The following is a 16,335-nucleotide window of genomic DNA, read 5'->3' as shown; positions in this document are numbered from 1 at the left end:
TATGTTTATGCTCCATCCCCCTTGCAATAAAAGCCAACATTCCATTTTCCTTCCTAATTACTTGCTGTACCTGCATGCTAACTTTGTGTGTTTCATGTACCCTGTACAAGAACCCCCAGTACACTCTGTACCACAGCATTTTGTAATCTCTCCCCATTTAAATAATAATCTGCTTTTTTATTTTTCCTACCAAAGTGGATAACCTCAAATTCTCCATCTGCCAAATTTTTGCCCACTCACTTAACCTATCTATGGGCCCAAATTTGCCCAGGTGTTGCTCCGTTTTTTTTTTGAGCAACTTGATTTTTCTGGAGTATCTTAAAAATCGCCATTCTGCACATTTAATTTGCGCCAGTGTAAGTGAGTTAGTTAGGATTTTTTTTCGTTTTGTTTTTTTTTCGTTAAAGGGGCAAATTTTCAAAAGAGGGCGTTACCAGCCACCTACGCCCGTTTTGACCATTTAAGCCAGCTTGGACAGCTAATAGTTGCTCCAAACTAACTTAGGCCAGCGTATGTGGCCACTTGTGGCTGCACAGAAAACCCTTGCGGAGAGTTAAGAAATCAGCGAATAAAGAATGTGAATAGGATCAAACAGCTATACAGGACTGACAAACTTTGCAAAATTAATTTACTATACAACAGAAGCATTCCTGGGAGCTTAAACTACAAAAATAAAAAGTAAAGAGACAAAACATATTTACATAATTTTTTCAAAATTTCAAAAATAGAAGTACCTCCTGCTCGTAGGAAAGTATTTTCATTAACAGGGTTAAGGAAAGTCTTGAGTAAGCTCATTAAAATTACTGACTACACAGTTACACAGTTATCACCCCCCCATTCCCCATCAAAACTCTCCGGACATTGTCGGCACTTTTAGGCGCAGGGCCCTAGCTCCACCTCCCAATGGACTCGCCACGCCGCACCAAGCCCTGGAAGAGTCGGCAGAGGGACCAGAATCCCGGGACATCCTTTTGGCGCCATTTGGATTGTAGGAAGTCGGCGCATCTTACGTGAGTGCGCTGACAAAACGGGAGAGCCAAATTTGGGCCCTATATCCCTTTGCAGATTCTTTGCATCCTCCTCACAACTTGCTTTCCTGTCTATCTTTGTATCATCAGCAAATTTGGCTCCATTACACTTGGTCCTTTCATCCAAGTCATTAATTTAAATTGTAAATAGTTGAGGCCCCAGCACTCATCCCTATGGCACCCCACTAGTTACTGATTGCCAACCGGAAAATGACCCATTTATCCCGACTCTTTTCTGTTAGTTAGCCGATGCTCTATCCATGTTAATATATCACCACCAACCCCGTGAGCTCTTATCTTGTGCACAATGCATTCTGGAAATCCAAATACACGACATCTATTGGTTCCCCTTTATCCACCCTTCTGTTGCATCCTCAAAGAACTCCAGCAAATTTGTCAAACACTATTTCCCTTTCATAAAACCATGCTGACTCTGCTTTACTGTATTATGATTTTCTAAATGTCCTACTACTACTTCCTTAATAATGGACTCCAGCATTTTCCCAATGACATGTTAGGCTAACTGATCTATAGTTTCCTGCTTTCTGTCTCCTTTCTTAAATAGGGGTGTTACATTTACGATTTTCCAATCCGCTGCTACCTTTCCAGAATTTTGGTAGATTACAACCAATGCATCCACTATCTTTGCAGCCACTTATTTTAAGACCCTAAGATGCAGGCCATCAGGTCCACGGGAGTTATCCACTTTTAGTCCCATTTGTTTGCCTAATACTTTTTCTCTCGTGATAGTGATCGTTTTAAGCTCCCCCATCCCAATAGCCCCTTGATTATCAATTATCGGTCTTCTACCGTGAAGACCGATACAAAATATTTGTTCAAAGTCTCTGCCATTTCCCTGTTCCATTATTAATTCCCCAGTCTCATCCTCTAAGGGACCAACGTTTACTTTAGCTACTCTCTTTTTATATACCTGTAGAAGCTCTTACTATCTGTTTTTATATTTCTTGCTAGTTTACTCTCAAACTATCTTCTCTTTACTATTAGATTTGAGTACAAAATCTAGGTTAACACTCCTGTACAGTACGGAGGCAATGCTGCATTGTCAAAGGTGCAGTCTTTTGGATGAGATGTTAAACTGAGACCCCAAGACACAATTTTGAAGAAGAGCAGAAGAATTCTCCCTGCTGTCCTGGTCAAATTAATCATTCTACTAACATCACTAAAACAAATTATCTGGTCATTTATCTCATTGGTGTTGGACTTTGCTGTGTGCAAATTGACTGTTGCGTGTCCTACATTAAAACAGGCTCTACACTTCGTTGGCTGTAAAGTGCTTTGGGTCATTCTGAGATTGTGAAAGGTGCTATAGAAATATAAGTATTTTCAAACTTGCAGTAGTAATCTAGAATTGGGGCTCAACTGACTCTGGTGTGGAGGGAGACTCCATGGAGGTAGTACTATCTCACTTCAGTCAAACCTGTTTTACAAAGTATTTAGAGGTGCATTGGAGCCCTGAGCTCCTCAATATTTAGAGAGCAGATTTTCTCCATCCTTTGCTCTTTAACATTTACATTTCTGACTGCTGAGAATGTGCATCTAGGCATGCACAAAGTCCTGTCCTAAACAGGATATTTAAAGTTCCAGCCAAGCAGTCCAAACAAGCCTTTGCTGCTGGTCACAGATTGGTGGCTGCAGTGTAAATCCTTCCTAAAGTAACTATATGCACAGCGAGCACAAAGTCACAGAATCTTCTGGGACTACCCCTGATAATGTGGGGAAGGTCTGCATAATGGTAAAAACATATTGATCTTGCTGATCAGGTCTAAATTGGAAGACCTTATGTCAAGTAGCAGTGGAAGAAGCAGTTTAGCTTTGGTACTGGAAGCACTTTGGGTGAGAGGCACCCAGTCAAATCCTTGCTGAGGAGGGTTTAGGATTGTCTCCAATACTACACTAGCTGTCTGGGGTAATCCTAGGCTGAAGGGGGTATTTGTTATCTTGACTTGATAGTCAGAGATCAGTAACTCAGTGGATAATTAGCATAATCTACATCCTATTATTTCGAGTAATAGCAGTGTGCTTGTTCACAAAGCCATTGGCGCTATACTAACTATCTGTTTCTGAGTGCTATGCAAACCCAGAGTTACCAAGACAGCCAGTGGTGCTGCTCAAGAGGCCAGCATGCCGCATCTGGATTCATCAAGTTGTAAAGGGTCTTTGGTATCTGCCATTTTATCTGTGGCCGCTATGTAGGACACATTAAGATAGTGAAGTCATGATGGACCATAGCTATCCCTGCAGCGTAACTAACCTTTATATTGAAATTGGTCAGAGAGAATTCTGCAATTGAGCTGAACTGTATGCATTTATTCTTATTCAGAATCCTCTTCATGCCCGTGTGTGTGTGTGATCCTGAAATGAGCTTCAGACCACATATCTGCGGCATAACTAAAACTGTTTATTTCCACTTCTGTAACATTACTAGTCTCTGCCCCTGCCTCAGTTCATCTGCTGCAGAACCCCTCATCTATGCCTCTGTTACCTCTAGACTTGACTATTCCAACACACCTGGCTGGCCTCCCACATTCTACCCTATGTAAATCTTGAGATCATCCAAATCTTGGCTGCCCGTGTCCTAACTTGCACCAAGTCCCGCTCACCCATTACCCCTGTGCTCGCTGACCTACATTGGTCTACGGTTATCAGAGCCTCGAATTCAAAATTCCCATCCTTGTTTACAAATCCCTCCATGGTGTCGCCCCCCCGCCCACTCCCCCACCCCCCCCCCCCCCCCGCCCCCCGCGATATCTGCAGTCCTCAAATTCTGCTCTCTTGAGCCTCCCTGATTGTAACGATTGGCGGCGGGCTGTGCCTTCAGCTGCCTAGGCCCTAAGCTCTGGAACTCCCTCCCTAAACCTCTCCGCCTCTCTTTGCTCCTTTAAGATGCTCCTTAAAACCTACCTCTTTGACCAAGCTTTTGATCATCTGCTGTATTTTCTTCTTAGGTGGCTTGGTATCAAATCTTTGTCTTGTAACACTCCTGTGAAGCGTCTTGGGACATTTTACTTCGTTAAAGGTGCTATATAAGTAGAAGTTGTGGTGTGTGTGTGTGTCAATGCACAGGCTCATTTTCCCAGCAAAGGGTGCAAATGTAGTTAAGATTTAAGACTTCCTGTAATTATATGAACACAATTGATAGATAAAAATATTTGAATTGGCTACATTAGATTAATACTTCTTGACAGAGACATTTTGTAATTATTTTCTTCTTTGAGGAATGGACTTCTTCAATCTAAAATCTTCCAAATTTGATATATACACAGTAACCATTATATACTTCAAGCTAATATTCTGTTAAATTAATACAATTAAAACTATTTTCAAGTTTAGAGAAATCAAACTGAAGGAAGCATGTAAAAAATGTGTCTAGAATTGTTAACTGAAAAAATTCACACAAACAGTAGAGGGCCCCAGCGCTATATTATGTTGGAGAAAAGCAAAAAACATATTGGCCTGGATTTTGCAGTAAAAATAATGGGTGAGTCTATCAGCACTCACCGTTATTAAAGAGTAAATTGGACAGCAACTTCCGATGACAGCACGTGCAGAGTTAAATGCGGAAATCAGGAAGTTGTTGTCCCGAGTTGCCCTGCTCTCGGTATAACATTATCTCGCCGAGAGTCTCGACATTCAAATACGTGCAACGGCGTGGAGTTGGAGTACTTGCATGATAGATACCCACTAAATGCACCAGAAACGTTGAGGCCTGTCCATTCAAGTATAAGTGAATTTTTAATGGCATGATAAGTCTTAATTACCGCCAAACTTCCTGTCTGGCACTGAAAATTTACTATTACAAATGTGGAGTTCCTGCAGATTTTAATTATTGTTGGAGATTTAAAAAAAAATGTTTAAACTTTTTCCTTGTCTTTTTTTTTCTCAATCCAGTCATTCTTTATTTCTCTTTCTGTACCTGATTTGATAGTGAATTCACCCACATTCTCAGTCCTTCCTGTGTTTAATTCTCAATCTTTCAATCTGATTGGTTAAGGATATACCTTGTTATTTGCTCTGTTTACTCAGGTCCCACATGCCCTGTTTCCCTTGCTGCATTTTCAGCAGCTTTGTGGGCAACATTCTTTTGAGCTGAAGGTGCAGGGACATGTCTAACTTAACAGCAGATGCCGTTAAATGCCCTGTTACAGCAAATTCTGGACCATTTGGCTAAATCTTGCTGGAAAAATAATGGTGGGTTAATGCTAGATGCTGTTATTAACGCACAACTTGGCCAGCAAGTTCGGGGCAATGAGAAATACACCATGAGTTGAGAATCTCCAGAACTTGCTGGTCAATTTAAAGGATAGAGAGGTGCAGAGTTTTAAAGGGGGAAATCCAGAGCTTGGGCCAAGGCAGCTGAAGTGAAGATTAGATAAATGGGCCGAGATCACAATACAGGTTGGACCTCCCTTATCCAGGACTCTCTTATCCGGCACCACCCTTCATCCGGCATGATTCCGGCGGCCGGGGGTGCATGCGCAGAACAAGACCGACCTCCACCTCGGCTTTGGGGCCGCGCCGATACTGGGTCCGCTGGGGCCGCGCCGACACTGGGCCCGCTGGGGCTGCACCGACACTGGGCCCGCTGAGGGCCTCGCCGACACTGGGCACACGAGGGCCTCGCCGACACTGGGCCCGCTGGGGCCTCGCAGACACTGGGCCCGCCGAGGGCCTCGCAGACACTGGGCCCGCCGAGGGCCTCGCAGACACTGGGCCCGCCAAGGGCCTCGCAGACACTGGGCCCGCCGGAGGCCTCGCAGACACTGGGCCCGCCGGAGGCCTCGCAGACACTGGGCCCGCTGGGGCCTCGCAGACACTTCGCATGTGAAAGAAATAGCATATTTCCTTAGTCTACATACCATACAATTGTCCAAAAGTTTAGTACACATTGTGTAGCAACTTTGCTTACTTTGGGCTTGCCTAAAAAAAGCATTTGATGTAAATTTTAGAATGTCATGATCATCATCATAGGCAGTCCCTCGGAATCGAGGAAGACTTGCTTCCACTCTCTCAAAATGAGACCTTAGGTAGCTGAACAGTCCAATACGAGAACCTCATAGTCCCTGTTACAGGTGGGACAGATAGTCTTTGAGGGAAGGGGTGGGTGGGACTGGTTTGCCGCATGCTCCCTCCGCTGCCTGTGCTTGATTTCTGCATGCTCTCGGCGATGAGACTCTGTGCTCAGCACCCTCCCGGATGCACTTCCTCCACTTAGGGCGGTCTTTTGCCAGGGACTCCCAGGTATCAGTGGGGATGTTGCACTTTATCAGGGAGGCTTTGAGAGTGTCCTTGTAACGTTTCCTCTACCTACCTTTGGCTCGTTTGCCATGAAGGAGTTCCGAGTAGGGCGCTTGCTTTGGGAGTCTTGTGTCTGGCATGCGAACAATGTGACCTGCCCAGCGGAGCTGATCAAGTGTGGTCAGTGCTTCAATGCTGGGGGTGTTAGCCTGGTCGAGGATGCTAATGTTGATGCGTCTGTCATCCCAGGGGATTTGTAGGATCTTGCAGAGGCATCGTGGTGGTATTTCTCCAGCGACTTGAGGTGGCTACTGTACATGGTCCATGTAGCGTCTAATTTAGCCGAGCGTTTACCTGGAAAGGATTAAGAGACTGCTGCTTGGAGGTTGCAGAAGATTCCATATCCACTTGAGGGCCTGCCAACACTTCGGGTCTGTCTTGGGGTGCCGACCTCCTCTCCGACATCCCTAATTGTCCTTGAGAAGGTGGTAGTGAGCTGCTGCCTTGAACCACTGCAATCTGTGTGGTGAAGGTACTCCCACCGTCCTATTGGGGAGGGAGTTCCAGGATGATGACCCAGCAATGATGAAGGAATGGCGATATATTTCCAAGTTGTGTGAATTGGAGGGGAACTTGCAGGTGATGGTATTCCAATGTACCTGCTGCCCTTGTCCTTCTAGGTGGTAGAGGTCGCGGATTTGGGAGGTACTGCCGAAGAAACCTTGGCGAGTTGTGGTAGTGTATCTTGTATCTGGTACACATTGCAGACATGGTGTGCCGGTGATGGAGGGAGTGAATATTTAAGGCGGTGGATGAGGTGCCAATGAAGCGGGCTGCTTTGTCCTGAATGATGTTGAGCTTCATGAGTGTTGTTGGAGCTGCACTCATCCAGGTAAGTGGAGAGTATTCCATCACACTCCTGATTTGTGCATTGTAGATTGTGCAAAGGCTTTGGGTAGCAAGGAACTGAGGCTGAGATGATTGATCTCCAACAGCCACAACCATCTTCCTTTGTGCTAGGTATGACTCCAGCCATAGAAACATAGAAAATAGGCGCAGGAGTAGGCAATTCGGCCCTTCTAGCCTGCACGGCCATTCAATGAGTTCATGGCTGAACATGCAACTTCAGTACCTCATTCCTGCTTTCTCACCATACCCCTTGATCCCCCAAGTAGTAAGGACTTCATTTAACTCCTTTTTGAATATATTTAGTGAATTGGCCTCAACAACTTTCTGTGGTAGAGAATTCCACAAGTTCACCACTCTCCTCATCTCGGTCCTAAATGGCTTACCCCTTACCCCTTATCCTTAGACTGTGACCCCTGGTTCTGGACTTCCCCAACATTGGGAACATTCTTCCTGCATCTAACCTGTCTGAACCCATCAGAATTTTAAACGTTTCTGTGAGGTCCCCTCTCATTCTTCTGAACTCCAGTGAATACAAGCCCAGTTGATCCAGTCTTTCTTGATAGGTCAGTCCCGCCATCCCGGGAATCAGTCTGGTGAACCTTCGCTGCACTCCCTCAATAGCAAGAATGTCCTTCCTCAAGTTAGGAGACCAAAACTGTACACAATACTCCAGGTGTGGCCTCACCAAGGCCCTGTACAACTGTAGCAACACCTTCCTGCCCCTGTACTCAAATCCCCTCGCTATGAAGGCCAACATGCCATTTGCTTTCTAAACCGCCTGCTGTACCTGCATGCCAACCTTCAATGACTGATGTACCATGACACCCAGGTCTCGTTGCACCTCCCCTTTTCCTAATCTGTCACCATTCAGATAATAGTCTGTCTCTCTGTTTTTACCACCAAAGTGGATAACCTCACATTTATCCACATTATACTTCATCTGCCATGCATTTGCCCACTCACCTAACCTATCCAAGTCACTCTGCAGCCTCATAGCATCCTCCTCGCAGCTCACACTGCCACCCAACTTAGTGTCATCTGCAAATTTGGAGATACTACATTTAATCCCCTCGTCTAAATCATTAATGTACAGTGTAAACAGCTGGGGCCCCAGCACAGAACCTTGCGGTACCCCACTAGTCACTGCCTGCCATTCTGAAAAGTACCCATTTACTCCTACTCTTTGCTTCCTGTCTGACAACCAGTTCTCAATCCATGTCAGCACACTACCCCCAATCCCATGTGCTTTAACTTTGCACATTAATCTCTTCTGTGGGACCTTGTCGAAAGCCTTCTGAAAGTCCAAATATACCACATCAACTGGTTCTCCCTTGTCCACTCTACTGGAAACATCCTCAAAAAATTCTAGAAGATTTGTCAAGCATGATTTCCCTTTCACAAATCCATGCTGACTTAGACCTATCATGTCACCTCTTTCCAAATGCGCTGCTATGACATCCTTAATAATTGATTCCATCATTTTACCCACTACTGAGGTCAGGCTGACCGGTCTATAATTCCCTGTTTTCTCTCTCCCTCCTTTTTTAAAAAGTGGGGTTACATTGGCTACCCTCCACTCGATAGGAACTGATCTAGAGTCAATGGAATGTTGGAAAATGACTGTCAATGCATCCGCTATTTCCAAAGCCATCTCCTTAAGTACTCTGGGATGCAGTCCATCAGGTCCTGGGGATTTATCGGCCTTCAATCCCATCAATTTCCCCAACACAATTTCCTGACTAATAAGGATTTCCCTCCGTTCCTCCTCCTTACTAGACCCTCTGACCCCTTTTATATCCGGAAGGTTGTTTGTGTCCTTCTTAGTGAATACTGAACCAAAGTACTTGTTCAATTGGTCTGCCATTTCTTTGTTCCCCGTTATGACTTCCCCTGATTCTGACTGCAGGGGACCTACGTTTGTCTTTACTAACCTTTTTCTCTTTACATATCGATAGAAACTTTTGTAATCCGTCTTAATGTTCCCTGCAAGCTTCTTCTCGTACTCCATTTTCCCTGCCCTAATCAAACCCTTTGTCCTCCTCTGCTGAGTTCTAAATTTCTCCCAGTCCCCGGGTTCACTGCTATTTCTGGCCAATTTGTATGCCACTTCCTTGGCTTTAATACTATCCCTGATTTCCCTTGATAGCCACGGTTGAGCCACCTTCCCTTTTTTATTTTTACGCCAGACAGGAATGTACAATTGTTGTCGTTCATCCATGCGGTCTCTAAATGTCTGCCATTGCCCATCCACAGTCAACCCCTTAAGTATCATTCGCCAATCTATCCTAGCCAATTCACGCCTCATACCTTCAAAGTTACCCTTCTTTAAGTTCTGGACGATGGTCTCTGAATTAGCTGTTTCATTCTCCATCCTAATGCAGAATTCCACCATATTATGGTCACTCTTTCCCAAGGGGCCTCGCACAACGAGATTGCTAATTAATCCTCTCTCATTACACAACACCCAGTGGAGAGTTTCCCCCCCTGATTCCCATTGACTTCAATTTTACTAGGACTGCTTGATGCAACATTCGGTCAAATGCTGCCTTGATGTCAAGGGCAGTCACTCTCACCTCACAGGTCAGGCAGCATCTGTGGAGAGAGAAATGGAGTTAACGTTTTCAGTCGATGACCTTTCGTCAGAATGATAGGTCTTAGGAAAGGTCATCGACCTGCAACTGTAACTCTGTTTCTCTCCCCACATATCCTGCTTGACCTGCTGAATATTTCCAGCATTTCTATTTTTTATTTCACAATATCACATTCTACTTTTATAATATGAGACTTCCTATAAAATAAATGAGGTTATGCTGGTGGTTTTTGCATTGCTGGATTATATGGACCTTCCCCTAACAGTAGGAAATGGCTTCAAAACATAAATGCACTGTTCATGTATTAAATGCACATCTGCCATTTTATGCTACCTTGAAAGCAATTATGATTTTTGTTTTGTTTCAATGGCATCTAAATTGTGTATAAATACAGGTTCTTCCTTATCAAAATTGTGAACTCCTTTAAGTGCGAGCTGATTAGAGTCTGATTATACTGCTTGTTTCATTCTGGTGTCTTCAGAGGTTGGAGTGCCATCGTAGCAACATGTACTGTCTCTGACTATATAGTCAATAATTTTTTTTGTCTGTAGGTGGGCTGAAACAAACAATTATAGTTGTAGACATTAACTGGCTACATTGGAAAAGGCAATGCAAAAACACTTTTTTTGAAGTGTCTAAAGATGAAATGAGTTTAATATAAAAACTGGGCAATATGAGCATTTGTAGTTTATTTTTGCAAATAGTTACATTAAAGATTAAAGTGTCTTTGAAATAACTGATACCACATCCTGAAATGATCTGTAACAAGGCTAGCTGATGAACTGTAGACAATTCCATAACGTTGGCTGGGAGATGTAGAGATCCTGTAGCTCCGGTCTGAGTCGGACCTATTGAATGTTTTTTGAGAAGTTTCCTTATGTTTATTGGCAGTGGACGGCAACACTGAAAATCTCCCTTGGGAAGAGAAAAAGGATCAGTCAGGAGTCGTAATATTAAAAACTATTCTTTAATCCACTTTCCTTGATAAGAAAACAGTACTGGATTTACATTTACTTTAGTTTGTAATACCTGGTGTAGGGTGTTTTGTGTGCCCTGTGTCTCTATGACTCTCCCTTGAGTCAACCCGTGCTTTAAAGTTCCCCGGTTCGGGTTGTTTCCCTTTGGACGGCAGGAGCTTTTGCCAATGGTTCCTGCCTCGCTCGTCGATTAGCGGGTAATCCCACACAGAGAGACCAAGGTCAGATAGGTCTTCTCCTATGCCCGATGCGCAGCGTTCCCAGTGGGATTACTGTGTAACCCAGCCGTGAGCAGATGCCACCCAGTTGGTCTTCCGAATTATGCCACAAACCACAAGCCCCACAACTCCCAAGTTCAGACACAAGGAGTTACTATGGATAGATTATAATTGTCTCGGACAAAACAAAACGGTTCAGGTTGGTCAAAGATCGATTCCTTTTATTACACTCTCAAAACGACAACTCCTACTCCTCTCGCTTACAGCTTAAAGAGTAGGTGACTGTGGACACTAGCTTAAATACCTTAGACTAAATACCCACCCTGTTGGTTATGCTGAACCAACCCCCTTCCCAAAATCTAAGCCTAGATAATGGAAACCCTTCTAAACTAAATCCCTCTCCTGGTTTGGTCAGAACCCACACTTGGAAGCCTCCTCACACACACACGTGTTAGTCTGCATCTTGGACACTTAAACATGCTGGCGGTCTTGGGAATTTCCAGAGGTGTATGCTGGATATAATTACCAGCCCTTGTCGTTGATTCACGTGGCTCCGGGTCCGTTCGACTCGAAAGACAAAACCACGCCTAACCGAGGCATGTGATGAGGCCTAGAGAGTTATGTTCAGGCGGTACGGCGAGGCGCTCACTTCGGGCGTTCCTGGAGAGTTGACGGACGCGTAGCCATGCGGGGAAACCCCGTTCAAGATGGTAGAGGAAAAGTAAGCCACTGAATTCCCCAAAGTTCAGCATCTTTATACCCCGTATAATACACAAAACTGGCTGGGCGATTCCAGGTTACCATGGTCGCAGAGATGTTAGTTGGTCTTCCTGGTGATGTCTCTGCCCTGGATTGGTCAACTTGATGAAAACAATGGTAGGCCATTTCTGTAAATGAGCAGTTCTCAAAGTGCTAACTGGTTGTTGAGTTCTTGACTGCTCTTTCATTGAAAGAGTCCAGAGGTGTTACATTTGGCCTGCAAACCTCATTGTCCATCCAGACTTCCCAGCCTCATGGACAAAGGGCAGTTAAGGTATCGTACGATGGAGCTGTGCATGATTTATCACTGTGGTTTGTACCAGGCGATGGCCCAACACTATTCGGCAGAAGCTGGCTAGGAAAGATTCTATGGAACTGGGACGACATCAAAGCGCTATCTTCAGTGGATGATGCCTCGTGCACCCAAGTGCTGAGCAAGTTTCCATCGCTATTTGAACCAGGCATCAGCAACTTCACAGATGCCAAGGTGCAGATCCATCTAGTCCCTGATGCAAGTCCCGTTCATCACAAGGCTCGAGCGGTTCCATATATGATGAGGGAGAAAGTCGAGATCGAACTGGACAGACTTTCAACGAGAGGGAATCATATCGCCAGTCAAGTTCAACGAGTGGGCCAGTCCGATTGTTCCGGTGTTGAAAAGTGATGGCACGTTCAGAATCTGCAGAGCTACAAGATAACGATCAACCGAGTCTCGTTACAAGACCAGTACCCGCTCCCCAAGATGGATGACCTGTTCACAATGTTAGCAGGGGGGAAGTCGTTCACCAAGTTGGACCTAACCACCGTCTACATGACACAGGAGCTGGCTGAATCTTCGAAAAGATTGACATACATCAACACGCTCAAAGGACTGTTTATATACCACAAGTGCCCTTTTGGGATTCGCTCAGCTGCTGCCATCTTCCAGAGGAACATGGAGAGTCTGCTGAAATCGGTTCCGCACACCGTTGTGTTTCACGACGACATCCTGCTCACCGGTCGTGGTACCACCGCACACCTGCACATAAGAACATAAGAATTAGGAACAGGAGTAGGCCATCAAGCCCCTCGACTCTGCTCCGCCATTCAACAAGATCATGGCTGATCTGGCCGTGGACTCGGCTCCAATTACCCGCCCGCTCCCCGTAACCCTTAATTCTCTTATTGGTTAAAAATCTATCTTATCTGTGACTTGAATACATTCAATGAGCTAGCCTCAACTGCTTCCTTGGGCAGAGAATTCCACAGATTCACAACCCTCTGGGAGAAGAAATTCCTTCTCAACTCGGTTTTAAATTGGCTCCCCCGTATTTTGAGGCTGTGCCCCCTAGTTCTAGTCTCTCCGACCAGTGGAAACAACCTCTCTGCCTCTATCTTGTCTATCCCTTTCATTATTTTAAATCTTTCTATAAGATCACCCCTCATCCTTCTGAACTCCAACGAGTAAAGACCCAGTCTACTCAATCTATCATCATAAGGTAACCCCCTCATCTCCGGAATCAGCCAACTGAATCGTCTCTGTGCCCCCTCCAAAGCTAGTATATCCTTCCTTAAGTAAGGTGACCAAAACTGCATGCAGTACTCCAGGTGCGGCCTCACCAATACCCGATACAGTTGCAGAAGGACCTCCCTGCTTTTGTACTCCATCCCTCTCGCAATGAAGGCCAACATTCCATTCGCCCTGCTGCACCTGCAAACTAACTTTTTTGGATTCATGCACAAGGACCCCCAGGTCCCTCTGCACCGCAGCATGTTGTAATTTCTCCCCATTCAAATAATATTCTCTTTTACTGTTTTTTTTCCCAAGGTGGATGACCTCACACTTTCCAACATTGTATTTCATCTGCCAAACCTTAGCCCATTCACTGAACCTATCTAAATCTCTTTGCAGCCTCTCTGTGTCCTCTACACAACCCGCTTTCTCACTAATCTTTGTGTCATCTGCAAATTTTGTTGCACTACACTCTGTCCCCTCTTCCAGGTCATCTATGTATATTGTAAACAGTTGTGGTCCCAGCACCGATCCCAGTGGCACACCACTAACCACCGATTTCCAACCCGAAAAGGACCCATTTATCCCGACCCTGCTTTCTGTTCGCCAGCCAATTCTCTATCCATGCTAATACATTTCCTCTGACTCTGCGTACCTTTATCTTCTGCAGTAACCTTTTGTGTGGCACCTTATCGAATACCTTTTGGAAATCTAAATACACCACATCCATCGGTACACCTCTATCCACCATGCTCGTTATATCCTCAAAGAATTGCAGTAAATTAGTTGAACATGATTTCCCCTTCATGAATCCATGCTGCGTCTGCTTGATTGCACTGTTCCTATCTAGATGTCTCGCTATTTCTTCCTTAATGATAGTTTCAAGCATTTTCCCCACTACAGATGTTAAACTAACCGGCCTATAGTTACCTGCCTTTTGTCTGCCCCCTTTTTTAAATAGAGGCGTTACATTAGTTGCTTTCCAATCCGCTGGTACCTCCCCAGAGTCCAGAGAATTTTGGTAGATTATAATGAATGCATCTGCTATAACTTCCGCCATCTCTTTTAATACCCTGGGATGCATTTCATCAGGATCAGGGGACTTGTCTACCTTGAGTCCCATTAGCCTGTCCAGCACTACCCCCCTAGTGATAGTGATTGTCTCAAGGTCCTCCCTTCCCACATTCCTGTGACCAGCAATTTTTGGCATGGTTTTTGTGTCTTCCACTGTGAAGACCGAAGCAAAATAATTGTTTAAGGTCTCAGCCATTTCCACATTTCCCATTATTAAATCCCCCTTCTCATCTTCTAAGGAACCAACATTTACTTTAGTCACTCTTTTCCGTTTTATATATCTGTAAAAGCTTTTACTATCCATTTTTATGTTTTGCGCAAGTTTACCTTCGTAATTTATCTTTCCTTTCTTTATTGCTTTCTTTGTCATTCTTTGCTGTTGTTTAAAATTTTCCCAATCTTCTATTTTCCCACTAACCTTGGCCACCTTATATGCATTGGTTTTTAATTTGATACTCTCCTTTATTTCCTTGGTTATCTACGGCTGGTTATCCCTTCTCTTACCGCTCTTCTTTTTCACTGGAATATATTTTTGTTGAGCACTATGAAAGAGCTCCTTAAAAGTCCTCCACTGTTCCTCAATTGTGCCACCGTTTAGTCTGTGTTTCCAGTCTACTATAGCCAACTTTGCCCTCATCCCACTGTAGTCCCCTTTTTTTAAGCATAGTACACTTGTTTGAGACACTACTTCCTCACCCTCAATCTGTATTTCAAATTCAACCATACTGTGATCACTCATTCCGAGAGGATCTTTTACAAGGAGATCGTTTATTATTCCTGTCTCATTACACATGACCAGATTTAAGATAGCTTGCTCCCTTGTAGGTTCTGTAACATACTGTTCTAAGAAACAGTCCCGTATGCATTCTATGAATTCCTCCTCCAAGCTACCCCGTGCGATTTGATTTGACCAATCGATATGTAGGTTAAAATCCCCCATGATTACTGCCATTCCTTTTTCACATGCCTCCATTATTCCCTTGATTATTGCCCGCCCCACCGTGAAGTTATTATTTGGGGGCCTATAAACTACATCGACCAGTGACTTTTTCCCCTTACTATCTAATCTCCACCCACAATGATTCAACATTTTGTTCATTAGAGCCAATATCGTCTCTCACAACTGCCCTGATATCATCCTTTATTAACAGAGCTACCCCACCTCCTTTCCCTACTTGTCTATCTTTCCGAATTGTCAGATACCCCTGTATATTTAATTCCCAGTCTTGGCCACCCTGCAACCACGTTTCTGTAATGGCCACCAAATCATACCCACTTGTAATGATTTGTGCCGTCAACTCATTTACTTTATTTCGAATGCTGCGTGCGTTTAGGTAGAGTGTTTAAATACTAGTTTTTAAACCATGATTTTTAGTTTTGACCCCTCCTGCAGCCCCTTTATATTCAGTGGCCCTTTTTGTTTTTTGCCTTGGGTTTCTCTGCCCTCCATTTTTACTCATCTCCTTTCTGTCTTTTGCTTTTGCCTCCTTTTTGTTTCCCTCTCTCTTCCTGCATTGGTTCCCATCCCCCTGCCATATTAATTTAACTCCTCCCCAACAGCACTAGCGGCGGCAGTCGGGAGCAGCGTCGAGGAGGTGCGTCGCTGAGGCGTGAGTCCGGGGTCGGCGAGAGGCCTATAAAGGCCCAACGCGGCGACAGTCGGGAGCAGCGTGAGGAGGTGCGTTGCTGAGGTGTGAGTTCCGGGGTCGGCGAGAGGCCTATAAAGGCCCAACGCGGCGGCAGTCGGGAACAACGTCGAGGAGAGGCGTGAGTTCGGGGTCGGCGAGAGGCCTATAAAGGCGAGCTTGTGCAGCTACAGGGAGAAGGCAAAAAAGAAGTAGAAAGAAACAGAAAGGTGACGTCACAGCCAAGTGGGTAAGTGATTGGCTGTGATTGGTGAGTAGTTTTTCTTTTTTTCTCCTATAACAGCGAGTAAACTTTAGCATTGTTGTTGCCAATTTAAGGGTATCTAAGGGTTAAGTCATGGCAGGAGAGCTCGGTCACGTGATATGCTCCTCCTGTACCATGTGG

The sequence above is a fragment of the Pristiophorus japonicus genome, chromosome 13, assembly GCF_044704955.1.
Source record: "Pristiophorus japonicus isolate sPriJap1 chromosome 13, sPriJap1.hap1, whole genome shotgun sequence".
NCBI lineage: Eukaryota > Metazoa > Chordata > Chondrichthyes > Pristiophoridae > Pristiophorus > Pristiophorus japonicus.
Note: the sequence above shows the minus strand (reverse complement) of the source record.